Below are 13,794 nucleotides of genomic sequence, written 5' to 3'. Positions count from 1 at the left end.
AAATAGTTTAACTCATCATCAATTTGTCTTTACATTGTGTGTGTTCCTTTAAACATACACAGTAAAAATATGAAATTTGGAAATGAGTGAGTTGTCACTATTCTTGTTTTTTTTTAAATAACATGAGCTCATTTTTTTCTTTTTTAAATCATTATTATTATTATTATTATTATTATTTTACAATTTACTCATTCTGCATCCCTGTCGTAGCCCTCTCCCTCATCTTCTCTGGGTCCCACCCTTCATCCCTCTTCTCCCCCTTTCCTCTTCCCTAGTCCTGATAGGGGAAGTCCTTCTAACCTACTGTCTGACCCTAGGTTATGAGGTCTCATCAGGACTGCCTGTATCTCACTCCTTTGTGGGCTGGCGAGGTTGCCCTGCCGGGAGGAAGTAATCAAATAGCAGGCAACTGAATTCATGTCAGAAACTGCCACTGCTCTCCTTACTAGGGAACCCACATTAAGACTGAACTGCCTATGGGCTACAGCTGAGCAGGGGGTCTAGGTCCTCTCCACGCATGGTCCTTGGCTGATGCATCTTTCTCTGTAGGCCTCCCTGAGCCCAGCTTTTCGGCCTTATTGTTCTCACTATTCTTATGCTGAAGACCATTATCAAATTTCTTGGAGCATTGAGAGAAGTTAATTGATCATCCAGAGTTTCATTGCTTTGAGGAAGAACAAAGAGGATTTAGATCACTTCTGCTGCAGACTTCTAAAAATTTCTTCCTTTGTCTAAACTAGCATTGGATAATTACCTGGTGATCAGTTCAGTTATTTATTTTCCTTGTGGATTCCCAAGCGGGGTGTAGTGAAGAGGAGTTGCAAGAGGGAATATTGGGAGAGACAGCTAAAATTAAGGGCTTTTTGAGGGGAACTATATAAACCTAGTACAGTAAAAGCTTCTTAAAATAAATACATAAATAAAGGCAATCTAAATGAAATCTACAATTAATGGGGAAGTCAGAGTCCGAGGTGGTCATCTCTTCTCATCAAATGAAGCTGTATGTGGAATTGGTTTACATTTAATTGAGTTTTTGGCCAAACAGGTCCCATGGGAACCCCTAAACAATGCAGACTATTGGCAATACTATAGGTTGCTTTCCACAATCTGAGAGCAAGACCCTATTACTGAAGACAACACCTACACAACTCGTAGAACAAGGAGGAGTTGAAGTGATGCCTGCATAGTGTCTTCACCCCTATATTCTAGCATCTTTGGTACAGGAAGTTACTCTGCACGCTACCAAAAAAGAAATATAAACACCAAGACAGCCACAAACCTTTGATCCACAGTGGTGTCCAAACTTCAAATATGCTAAGTCAATGGAGGCACAAAGCTTGTGCAAGTAACCAACCAATCAATATCTGATTTGACTTAGGCCCATTCCACAAGATGGAACCTATATTTGACACTGCTTGGGTAACAAAGAACCAAAGACTACATAACCCAGGCAGGGACCTAGGCTAAAACCAGATAGAAACAAGAAAAAAAAAAGTAGCAATAAAATGACTCCTTGTGACATTCAGTTGTGCTCATAGATTAGCTCCTTGTTCAGCCATAATCAGAGAAGCTTCCTTTTGCAGCCAATGGAAGCAAATACAGAGACCCACAGCTAAGTATTATGTAGAGAGTAAGAGACCTTGGAATGCTCAGCCCTAAATGAGATGTCTTCAACCAACTCTTCCCTTTAGAGCTCAGAGAACCTCAAAGAAGAAGAGGCAGCCATAAAGAATGTAAGAGTCAGAGGGTATGGAGGACCCTAAGAAATAAGGTCCTATAAAGCAACATGATAAAAACTCACAGGAACTCATGGAGACTGAGGCAGCATTCACAGGGCTTGCATAGGCCTAAACCAGGTCCTCTGTTTCGTGGAACTTAGTATTTTTATGAAATTCTTGAATACGTAAACTACTGGGTCCCTGATTCCTGAGCCTTCTCTTGGGCTCTTTGTTTGTCTTGACCCATAGTGATGTGATAGTTTTTGTTTTATTTTATTGCTATCCCTTAGAAGCTTGTTTTCTAAGGAGAAACAGAAAAGGAGTGGATATAGATGGGAGGGGAGGTAAGGAGGGCCTGGGAGGAGTAGAGTAAAGGGAAACTCTAATCAGAATATATTATTTGAGAAAAAATATTTTCCATAAAAGAAAAAATAAAAACAAGCAAACAAAAAGAATGTCCTCTAATCCTCCATTTTATTTCTGCTGGAGATAAATTGCTTGGATTTTTTAATTCAACTTATCTTGATTTTCCTACTTTATAGGTATTTTCATTGGTAATTGGATTCTGGTTTGCATTGGTTTCTTTCAACACTTGAAAAATACTGTGTCACTTCCTTCTCATGAAAGGAAAAGTCAGTACTTCTGTTTAAATATTTGCATCAAACATTGTAACAACTTCTTATCCATTTGTATTTTTCACGTATCTGCAGTCCTTGAAGTATGTGTTCAAGAACAGCTCCCTGTGTCAGGCTCGCTGGGCAACACTTGGCATGCTATTCACATTTGTAGAACAATATTCTCCTGAAGAACACATAATGTTCTGATGCTTAAAGCCCTTGCTCAAAGAATTTCAAGTCAGACTCACTAGGAAAAAGAACAAAAACACCTTTCATCTATAAAAAAAAACTTTTTCTACTAGAAGAAAAATTTCTGTGAGGTGAATAGAATTTGCAATTTACCAAGGGATAGGAGGGATGAACCTTTGGTTCTGATTTTAAATAGGTCAAGTGTCTATCTGGTGAAATTTACTAGAAAAATTTGCAGCTCAAATATTCAGAAATTTTTTTTCCTTTCAAATTTTTGCCCTGCAAAATTCACTGCAGATGCCATGACAGATTGAAGATGTCAGACTACTTGGTAGCGTGGTCTGTAATCAGAAGCAGATAAACTGTCAAGAAAACTACAGAGTGTACTACAGCTTAGTATTTTATACTGTCATATTTATGTTAAGATATTCAGAAAAGTGAGATAAAAGATAAAATGCAAACCATTTGTTTTCTACTAAGTATGTAAATATTTTAATGAGGTGTGGCTGAGGTGTTTGACTTGAGCTTCACTGTTCTGTCCTGTTTACCTAAATCTAACAGTGCACAGATATCCTGAGAAACACAGAAGATCAAAGGTTCCTCTTGATTTTCTTCAAAGCCAGTAAAGAGAAAAACAGGAAAATCATAAGAATTAACGTTTTCCAATTTTTAACCCCATTACTGTCTCCTACTTAGTGTATTTTTATATCTTATTTTCATAGTTAGATTAAAAGCCACTTTAATTTTCTTTAGTAAATAAGAGATGATGAAAGCGTTTCCTTGGGACCACAAACTAAATGAAAACATTTAGCTTGACTTAAAAAAAAAAAAAAACCCAACTCCTCCAGGAGATAAAAGGTAATCACAACATTAAGGAGCTACTTTTTGGGTGAATTATAGAATGCTAGCAATAGAGGTGTCTGAGGAAAATCTGATGGAACATCTCATGTGAGTTAGATTTAGATGAGTATTTCTGAAATGTTTCTTAAGATCATAGTAGTTTGCCTTCTATAAATGAATTTTTGTGTGTAAATAAAATCCCGTTGAACTAAGTAATTATTGAATTGTTAAGGTTATTATTCCTGCATGCCAAGCTCCCACCTCTCAGGCTTTGTGCAGCTGAGACAGTTTGGTGGCTTGAGTGAGGATGCGACCTCACCACCTCCTAAGCTCATATGTCTGGTACTGGGTCCCCAGTTGGTGGAACTGTTTGGGAGAGATTCAGAGGTGTGTCCTTGTTGGAAGAGGTGCGTCAGTGGGAGCAGACTTCTAGGTTTCAAAATGACCAAGACATTCTCACTTAGCTCTCGTGCCTTCATGCTTGTGGATGAAGATGTTACCTCAGCAGCTGCTGCAGCGCTGTACCTGCCCACTTGCTTGTATGCTTTGTATTGTGAGGAGATGGATTCTAATCCTCTGAAACTGTCAGCATCTTCTCCTATAACTAAACTCTTTCTTCTGTAAGTTGTCTAGGTCATGATGTCTTTTCACAGCAGCAGAAAAGTAGGTTAGTCAGATGGGTACAGCCAGTGTTTTCTACTTTATTTTTACCTTCAAGCTATAATACTAGGTGTGTATGCATACATGTGTATAGTGGTTATACGCAAATATGGAAGCTCTAACTTCCATGGGTTTTTCATTTCATCCTAATTATACCATTGACTTGGTATATATTTTCCATACTTTTTAGCCATAATGTACCATTTCATTTTAGTCTTTCTTTTTCTTGTAAATACTGTGAGACTAAATTTATTTTTAAACCCTAACTCATCTACAACCCAACTCCTACAACAAAGGCTCAGAGGACGTCCTAGAAAACAGGGCAGAAAGGTTGTAAGAATCAGAGAACTAGAACAGTGACCTCAAGATAGTGTCTTCTATATATAACGGGGAGCGACACACCTGAAACCTTAATAATGTGATTGCCTATGTGAGACCTGCACAAAAACAGCACCAGGTGACACACCAGTATAGATGAGGAAATCTCACAAGGACCGGTCCTTAGGTTAAGAGCTACAGGCAACTAATGGCTGCTTAAGAGAGGGAGATTATCAATCTTTTCTAGGGATGATAGGATATCCAATTCCAAATGATCAGCCTTCAACACCTTATGCATGAGCAATAGTATATATTAATTAACTATATATAAATATTTTATATATATCAATAATACATGTTATGTATTTATCAATAATAGTTAAAGAAGTCATAAATTTGAGAGGGAGTGATATCTTAGTTTGCTTTATATCTGTGTGATAGAGACCATGACCAAAAGCAACTTGGAGTGGAAGGGTTTTATTTCAGCTTCCAACTCTCATGTCATATAGGGAGATCAAGGCAAGAACTCAACTCAGGAACCTCCAGGGAGGAACTGAAACAGAGAGCATGGAGAAAAGTTGCTTATTGGCTTGCTCAGCTACTTTACTTATATACACTAGGACCACTTACCCAGGGATGGTACCGTACTGGGCTGGGCCTTTCCTATCAATCAGCAAATGCCATCATCTTACCTATAGCCGACCTGATAGGGCATTTTCCTAATTGAGGTTCTTTTTCCCAGAGAACTCTAGCTTTTATCAACTTAATTTTAAAAACAAAACAACAACAACTAACTAGGATAAGTAGGGAAGAGTTAGGAAGGAAGAGTGTCGTGGAAATGATGCATACAGAGCAGATATGCATAAAAGTTTCAGAGTAAAATGTCTTGCTGACATTCCCTGACTTTAATCAACACATCAATTCATTTACATACAGAGCATTGTTTATTGTATTTTGAAATTATTTCAGTGTCTTGTCAAGCTGACTCATTCAGCTCACTATTTCTTCATTTTCTCTTAATTTTCTTCTCCCACCCTTTTACTGGTACGTATTGGAATGATTAGCACCCCCCCCCACGCACACACTTTTACCCCTGGTTTATAAGCTACATGGTGAAGAAAAGCATACCATTAATTTAAATTAAATTTAAGTTAGATTTTTATTTTTTTACATTAATTACATTTTATTCACTTTGTATCCCAGCTGTAGCCCCCTCCCTCATTCCCTCCCAATCCTACCCTCCCTCATCTCCTCCCATGCCCCTCTCTAAGTCCACAGATAGGGGAGGTCCTCCTCCCCTTCCATCTGACCCTAGTTTATCAGGTCTCATCAGGACTGGCTGCAATGTCCTCCACTGTAGCCTGGCAAGGCTGCTCCTCCCTGGGGGGGGGGGGGGGGGGGCAAAGATCCAGCCACTGAGTTCATGTCAGAGACGGTCCCTGTTCCCACTAATTTTCTTTTATTATTATTATTATTATTATTATTATTATTGTTATTATTATTATTTTATTGATTTATTTTACTTCCGAATTGTAGCCTCCTCCCTCATCTCCTCCAGGTCCCACCCTACTTCCTACCCCTTCCCCTAGTCCTCAGAAAGGGGGAGCCCTCCTCCCCTACCAACTGACCCCAGCCTATCAAGTCTCATCAGGACTGCCTGCTTCCTCTTCCTCTGTGGCCTGGTAAGGCCACTCTACCAGGGACAAGTGATCCAAGGGCAGGCCACAGAGTTTATGTTAGCAGCAGCCCCTGCTCCCATACTAGGGAAACCACATGGAGACTGAGCTGCCATCGGCTACATCTGAGCAGGGGGTCCTCTCCATGCATAGTCCTTGGTTGGTGCATCGGTCTTCCCAGTACCCCTGGGTCCACATTTGTTGGCTCTGTCGATCTTCTTGCGGAGCTACTGTCCCTTCCAGGTCCTTCTATCCCCCTACTCTTCCGAAAGACTCCCTATGCTCTGCCCAAAGTTTGGCTGTGAGACTCAGCATGTGCTCCCATCCCCTCAGGGTGGAGTCTTTCAGAGGGGATCTATGGTAGGCTCAGGTCCTGTTCCCTTTCTTCAGCTGCTTCCGGTCTAATCTAATTGCCTTTCTTTTTCTCCATGAAGCTGCCTGGCATTTCTCCCTACTCTTCCCTTTCTATTTCCGGTTCATCTTGTTTTACATTTTCCTTGTGTTACACTAAAGTGGACATTTGTTTATTAACTGTTTTATTGAACAGTTATGTACAGCTAATAGCACAAATGTTAAGTGTATAACTTGATAAATTTTTACAAATTCAATATATATAAAACTACATTTAGGCCAAGATAGAGAATGTTGATAGAAGCCCAGAAACGGCCCTTATATATCTCAGAAGTTGTTATCTTACAGTGAAGCAGCTATGCTTCTGACCTTTGACCTTTATCTCATACAGCTTTGTCTGGTTTCTAACTTTTATACAAATGGACTCAGAGTATGTCTGCTTTTTTTTTTCTTGTTTTAAATTGTAACTCTGAGATTGATCCATTTTGTTGCAGAAACCATAGTTAATTTTTCAATACTGTATGGAAATAACACTGTAAAATTATAATTTAGTTTCCATTGGGATGTTAATTGGAACCATGAAAATTCTGTGAATTTTCTCTCAATGTGTCTATTGAGCATTTGTGTGTATTATTTTAGATCTATTCCTGAGACAGGAACTGATGAATTTAAGCTTCAGTAGAATGTACTAAATGAAATGGTGAGTGGTAAACTATTTTTAGTGCAACCTTGTAAACCTACATGCTTTCCAGAAATGCATGAGGATTCCTGTGATTTTTCTCCTTTGACAGTGATCTGAACAGTTATATCATAATTGTTTGTTCAGTTTTTAATGATTATATCACAACTTTTGGTAGTGCCTGTTTTGAGTATTTTCTTATTTAAAGATAGAGATTTAGCGAGACATAGTGATGAAGGCCTATACCTCAGTACTTATGTGACAAAGGCAGAGAGATCTCTGTGAGCTGAAAGCTAGGCTGGTCTACATAGTGTGTTCTAAGCCAGCAAGACTACACAGTGAGACTCTTTCAAACAAAATATACACATACAGTCAAGACAATTTTGGACTTAAGAGAAAGCTCAGCAATTAAGAGCAGTTGCTGTTCTTGTAGAGAAACTTGTGTTCAATTTCTAGCACCTACCTGGAAGTTCACAACTGTCTGTAACTCCAGTTTCAAGGGATCTTACAACCTCTTCTGACCACACTCTCTTTTACTGGGCACCACACACACATGCAGGCAAAACATTCAAATATATATATGTAAATATACATACAGAGTTATTAAAAAAAGAGTTCATTTATTTATTTTTGGATGTTTTGGGTTGCCTTTCCAGAGACCAGCACTCTCTCCCATCCCCACTTCATTCCTTTGGGACTCCTCAAATCTTCAGCCACCACACATGATCTACAAACTCAGAATTCTGTCAGATGCCATCCAGTTCCTCTGTCTGGCCTTAAGATGCAGAACCATACAACACTGCCAGAGGAAACTTCATTCTTGGCAGGCTTCTTGGCTAGGCCTCTGAAGGCATCATGCTATAGCAGACCAGGGAGAGTGATAGCAGAAGAACAGAGGAAATTGAAATCTTAACTCTGCTATGAATTAGGCCCCTCCACAACATTGTAAACACCTCTTCTGAAAGAAGAAAGGTGACATGAATAAAAAAGAAAAACGGCATCAACAAATTAACCCCATATGAGCAAATAAAAACAAGACGAAACACCAAATTAGTATGTCTCCTCCTCAAAATAGAAATTCTATACTAACGCCCCTTAGTAAAAAAAATGGCATGGATGAATTTACAAATATTGCAGTAGAATGATTATAATTATGGTCAAACAAACCAATGAAGATAAGGAGATAGTGAAATAAAGAAGTTAATTCAATACATGAAAAATAGAGCTTAAATTGTATAAAACCAAAACCGAAATGATGCTGGAAGTGAAAAACTCACTTAGATAAATAAAAATTTCAGTGGAAAGCCTCACTGACAGAATCAATCTTGTTGAAAACATAGACTCAGTGATGAAAGCCAAAGTTAGGGGCGCCACCCAATAAATGTCAATGAGACATGAAAAGTGTGCAGAACGTGGGAGAGTTTGGCGCGCCATGTAGAGACTTGACCTCTAAATTATCATCATAGAAGAAGAATAATACCTTTGTCAAGGAATGGGAAATATTTTCAGTAAAATCACAGAAGAAAAATTTTCAAACCTTGTGAAATAGATACCCATCCAGGTATAAGGAGTCCACCAAACACCAAATAGATAAAACTAGAAAAGAAATGCTCAAAGATATAGTACAGTTAAAACTTTAAAAATACAAAAATAAAGAAAGAGTATTAAAAACTGTAGGAGAGAAAGGTCAAGTCATTTATAAAAGCAGGCCCTTTAGAATAACACTTTAATATTCAACAGAAGCCTTTAAAGCAAGAAAGGCCTAAAAGATGTGTTCCAAATACCAAAAGATCACAACTGCCAGCCCAGACCATTATACCCAACAAAAGCAGCTTTTAAAACCTAGGGAGAAGGAAAGGATCATCCTGAGTGAGCTGTCTCAGAAGCAGAAAGACACACACGGTATATACTCACTCATATAGACATATAACATAGGATAAACCTACTAAAATCTGTACATCTAAAGAACCTAATCAAGAGAGAGGACCCTGACTAAAACATTCAATCCCCATCCCGAAAGGCAAAGAGGATGGACATCAGAAGAAGAAGAAAACAGGAAACAACCTAGGAACCTGCTACAGAGGGCCTCTGAAGGCTCTGCCCTACAGACTATCAAAGCAGACGCTGAGACTTATGGCCAACTGTTGGGCAGAGTGCATGGAATCTTATGTAAGAAATGGAAAATAGTAAGATCTGGAGGGGACAGGAACCCCACAAGGAGAGAAACAGAACCAGAAAATTTGAACACAGGGGTCTTCCCAGAGACTCATACTCCAACCAAGTACCAGGCATGGAGATAACCTAGAACCCCTGCATAGATGTAGCCCATGGCAGTTTAGTGTCTAAGTGGGTCACATAGTAATGGGAAGAGGGACTGCCTCTGACATAATCTGATTGGCCTGCTCTTTGATCACCTCCCCCTGAGAGGGGAGCAGCCTTACCAGGCCACAGAAGATGACAATGCAGCCACTCCTGATGTGATCTGATAGACTAAAATCAGAAGGAAGGAGAGGAGGACCTCCCTTATCAGTGGACTTGGGGAGGGGCATGTGTGAAGAAAGGGAATGGGAGGGTGGGACTGGGAGGGGAGGAGAAAGGGGCTTATGGGGGGATACAAAGTGAATAAAGTGTAATTAAAAAAAAAGAATTACATGTAATGGGATAAAAAAGAAAAAAATCTAGGGAGAAATGAAAATTTCCCACACTAAAAACAGTAAAGGAATTTATGACTAGAAAGCCAGGAAACTAGAAAAAATACTTCCTCCTGAAGAAAAGGATAAATACACCCAAAAGTCACAGGGGACAAATAAACAACACCAGGATGGTAATCAAAGAGATCTGAGAAAACATCACAAAATGAACACAATGACATGGATTGGCACACACTTCAACAATAATTCTGATATTAATGACCTCAATTACCAATAAAAAGACACACTAACAAATTGGATTAGAAAACAGTATTTATCATTTTGCTGTTTCCAAGAAACGTACTTCATCATCAATGATAAATACCACCACAGAATAAGAAGATGGAAAAGGTATTCCAAGCAAATGCAACTAAGAAACAAGCAGGTATAACTATTCTAATCGGACAAAACAGACTTCAAAACAAAATTAGTTAGAAGAGGGACACTTTACATCAACTAAATGAAAAATTCACTATCACGATAGCACAATCCTAAACATACATGTGCCAAACCCAAGGGTACCCAATTTCATAAAAGAAATACAGTTAGATCTAAAACCACAGACTGGCCCCCAAACAGTGGTATTGGGTAACTTCGATACCCTACTCTCATCAATAGACTGCTCATCTAGGAAAAAAGTAAACAAAGAAACCCAAAGTTAAATGACACAATAAATCACATGGCTCTAACAGGTACCAAAAGAATATTTCATCCAAATATTAAGGAATATACATTCTTCTCAGCAGCCTACAGACAGTCTCCAAAAAATCAACCTATTAGAACACAAAACAAGTCTCGAAGTAGGTAGAAAAGTTGAAATGACATCCTGAATTCTAGCTGAGCACCATGGAGTAAAGTTAGCTCTCGGCTATAAGAAAGAGAGAAAGAACAGAAACTCACAAAAGGTAAACGATACAATTGAACCATAATTGGTTCAAGGAAGGAATAAGAAAGAAAAATTTTAAAAATCTTAGAATTGAATGAAAATGAAAACACAACATACCAAAAAAAAAAAAAAAAATCTGTGGGGCACAAAATACAGTCCTAAGATGAGTTTCTAGTACTAATTGCCTACATAATTTTTTTCAGAGATTTGAAGGACTTTAAATAATATTTTTTATTATTTATTACAATCTATTCACTTTGCATCCCTGCTGTGGCCTCCTCCCTTCTTTCCTCTCAATCTTCCTCCCTTTTCTCCCTTTGCCTCCTCCCCTACTATCTGACTCCAGCCTATCAGGTCTCATCAGGACTGGTTGCATTGTCTTCCTCTGTGGCCTGGTAAGGCTGTTTCCCCCAGCTGGGAAGTGATCAGAGAGCCTGCCACTGAGTTCATGCCAGAGACAATCCCTTATCCCCTTACTAGGGACCCTACTTAGAGACTGAGTGTATGGGCTACATCTAAGCAGGGGTTTTAAGTCCTCTCCATGCATGGTCCTTGGTTGGGGTATCAGTCTCTGCAGGGCCCCCAAGACCTTTTTTTTTTTTTTTTGGCTCTGTTGGTCTCCTTTTGGAGCTTCTGTTCCCTCCAGGTCTTTCTATCTCCCCTTCTTTCATAAGATTCCCTGCACTCGGCCCAAAGTTTGGCTATGAGTCTTAGCCTCTGCTTCAATACTTCGATCAGTAGAGTCTTTCAGAGGCCCTCTGTGGTAGGCTCCTGTCCTCTTCCCTGTCTTCTCCTGCTTCTGATATCTATCGCATTTGCCCTTGAAGGACTTTTTAAAAGTGTAAAATTTAGATCCAATTATTTTGTTAGACATAGGTACAAAAAATATTTCCTGATAGGCTGCACCCAATCATCCTAGACTATCCTAACGATTTTCTTCCAAAGCACTATGAAAATGGTTTTTCCTTGAAGGAAAAATGATCGTTTGAAAAGAGAAATTCTAGGCAAGTCAGCAAAATATTGTTCTTGTGTCATTATACAGGCAACTTACACATGCCTTAGTGAGACTGGTGATTCATGACAAAATAGGCAAGTGCTGTAGCCTTTACAATTAAAGGAGAAATTATTTGCTAATTTTACTTAACCCATATGTGTTCTGGACAACTCTAACTGCAAAATACACACTAGCTATCATTTATTTTACATCAATTTGGACCAATGCACACTTTATTAGCTTGTATTAATTGCACGCGAATGGAGCTCCATGTGCTATTCTAACACTTGCGCACACCATGCAATATGTGCTCTGATAAAATCTAGTTTCTCTTTATCAACTAGTCTTCCCTCCACATTCAGGTCAACTTTTGTTAGCTTCCACATCTGTGACAAAATGTCTTTTTGTATCTGTCTTATATTATTTCTCACAAAGTCCTCTAGGTTTACCCGTCTCTTGAAAAAATGACGTAATTTTTTTTCTTTGTGGCTAACAAATAGTCATTAGTGTGAATACACCACATTTTCTGTTTACTGGTATCTATTTTGCACTAAAGCCAATTCCTTGGCCTTAGCTATTGTGTTCAGTGCTTTACAGTAAATATGGATGAATGTATGTTTACCTCAGTTTCACTTTGAAAGTACAGCAAACATTTTGGATATCTTATTAGGTAAATTAAAACTACAGCATGAAATCTGCCGATATTGGGCTCAAATTCTGCCTCCATCATTTATTAGTTGTATGAACTGAGCCAAGCAATTCAATTTCTCAGCTCCCTTAACTGCCAGAATCTAATGCTGGTCTCCTGAGACCTTTGTGAAGAAAAAAAGTACGGCAATCAGCTAAGTGAGCTTGGGCCCTAAGGAGCACTGGCTTCGTGACTATTACCAAGAAAAAGAATAACCACTAAGGCCCTCTGTTATTACATTTTTTGACACGTGGGCACTTAAATGTCACGAGTATGTTGTACTTCACTTCCAATGCGCTTTGCAGGAAGTGAGGAGGAGACACTGGTTAGAAGTCAAGATGCTGCTCAGACACAAAGGCTAAAGTAGTAACTTTGTGCGCACTGAGAAGTTTGGTCTTCTGAGCTCTGGTGTTCACATTCTAGGCTGAATTCATCATTATGCATATTTAAAAAATCTCTACAAGGTTGTAAGTTAAAAAAATTCCCTTAAAATAGATTATGCAGTATAATAATAGGGCAATTGTTTATTCCCAAGCCTGCCTCTTAGAAACAAGATTTGTAGTAATTTAGAAAAATATTGCTCGATATCGCCACCTACTGGTTACTCCGTACTATAGAATTTCTGAACTAGGGAAAGAGGAACAAAGTTAGTGTTTAGTACATGCTCTTTATTTTAATAAATTACTGGCAATATTGACAACTAACATCTGTTGAACTCTTACATATACCATGAAAAAAAAATCACAAAATGATGGAGTCACAATAAAAAAATGACAAAATAATAGAACCACATAATTATATTTTGGCCGGGTTAATATTATCTGGTGAAGACACTGTTTTCCTCATAAAGAATTCACTCATCCACACACAGCAGGATCCTGGATGTGCAATATCCTATGTCTAGAGGATTACAACCTTCTCTGAAGGGAGACTCTCTGTCTTTATTTTCCCCCAATGCTATTTTATTCTTCTTTCTTAACAACTTTCTCATGGTGGTTAAAAACAAAACAAAAAATGAGTAGAGTTTAAATAAGAAATTTAACTGATGTATGACAGCTACACATTTTTATAGGTTACAATGTGGCAATCTGTTGCATGTACACAGATTCTAATGATTAAATCATAGAATTTGCCTTTTCCACCTCCAGAATCATTTATTTCTTTATGTTATGAGTCTTTTAATGCTCCTCTCAGACTTTAAAAATGAAAGAGATAATATATTGTTATAAATAAAACTCATCCTACTGTGCTATGGAAAACTAGGATTTAAAAATGTTTTATTTAAATATGTGTGTTATCTGTATGGGGTATGTTCACTTGGGTGCAGGTGCTCAGTGGAGGCCAGATACATTGAGTCCATTGTAAGACGGAGCTACAGGTAGCTGTGAACTATGATATAAGTGCTTCCTGGGAACCAAATTCAGGCTTTCTGTCAGACCAGCATGTGCTCTTAACCACTGAATCATCTCCCCAGCAGCAAAAACATAA

Source organism: Psammomys obesus, unplaced genomic scaffold (genome assembly GCF_907164565.1).
Source record: "Psammomys obesus unplaced genomic scaffold, mPsaObe1.curated_primary_1811, whole genome shotgun sequence".
NCBI lineage: Eukaryota > Metazoa > Chordata > Mammalia > Rodentia > Muridae > Psammomys > Psammomys obesus.
The sequence above is the reverse complement of the archived record's forward strand: the minus strand, read 5'-3'. Positions refer to the sequence as shown.